This window comes from Penaeus monodon, chromosome 30, assembly GCF_015228065.2.
Source record: "Penaeus monodon isolate SGIC_2016 chromosome 30, NSTDA_Pmon_1, whole genome shotgun sequence".
Taxonomy (NCBI): Eukaryota; Metazoa; Arthropoda; class Malacostraca; order Decapoda; family Penaeidae; genus Penaeus; species Penaeus monodon.
Genome location: NC_051415.1, coordinates 17,265,236 through 17,266,501, shown reverse-complemented (window position 1 = coordinate 17,266,501; position 1,266 = coordinate 17,265,236).

The window sequence follows — 1,266 nt, the reverse complement described above, 5'->3', positions numbered from 1 at the left end:
GCATAACTGCATGGTGTAAAAGGAAGAACTGAAAAAGAGCCTTTTCCATTTGTAGAAAGTAATTCGTTCCTTGAGCTTCATTGATTTAGGAAGTGTGGTAGTTGCTGCTGTCATGGACTGCGAGGCAAAAGTTTGAAAGACTTAAGATAACATGTAAGAAAACTGATGAGATCAGTTAAGTTTAATACATTATGTAACTGTGTCCAAGGCGTGAAAAATCTGAAAAACTATTATTTCAAATTTGTTTATTATGTTCTGTGAAAGAAAATATGTATTTTATGTTTATATATCAAAAGTAATGGTATTGCAGATTAAAGTTTGTTGGTGATATTATTTATGGATAAGTTTGAGTAATAATTGTTATTGCAGCTATTTTGAAATTAAGAATTTCTAAGCTAGGGGTTTCACAGGTAATCCCATTTTACCATTTAACTTTTTTGTAAGTTGTCTTTTACCATTTTTATTATCAATAGAAAGGAAAGATTATGGATATTCTTCAAATATGAGTTTTTAAAATTATTTACTGTGATTAATATGATCTTTTAAGATCTGTTACACTCATTAGCATTAAAAAAATATTTTAGTTGTATTCTGATATTTGTGAATATTGATTTGGAAATCCAAAATATGAAGCATTTCATTTATCAGTTTATAATACTACAGCTTCATTCATGATTTGGTGGATACATTAATGCTCTGTGCTGTACATGGCTTGAAGGTTCAGGATGTTTGTGTTCTGTCATTTTCATAATTTCTTCTAATGTCTTAAAGTCATTTTGTAGTTATGCCTGATCCATTTTGGTATGCTATGAAGAAATTGTCAAGTATATTGAGGTGAGGGTTGGAGAAGTTGGCAGAACAGGATTCACTTTTTGTTTTTTGAAGCATCCATGAAAGTAGGCTGTCATTGTGCATGGACTGGAGAGTGGAAGGTGATGAATGTAAGAGAGGCCTGAATCTGAATTTCTTGTGTGTTGTATAATGATTCATTGAGGGTATATAAAATTAACATCACCATTTATTCAAGTAGCATTCTTGTTTAGGACCGTGTCACTTTCTTAACTATTCTTACCTGGTACACTGAATATGTGAACAGTCTCTTAGGTTATTTACCGCTGCATTGCTTAGTGGGATTCTTTCTTGGAGGAAACTGCTGCTATAGCCAAAGATATGTTTAGGGTCAGGCAGCTAGGGACATGCTACGTATTGTTCTTTCTGCCTTGGTGCATTGAAGGGCTTGCTTATTTTGTAATAATTTTTTCCCTC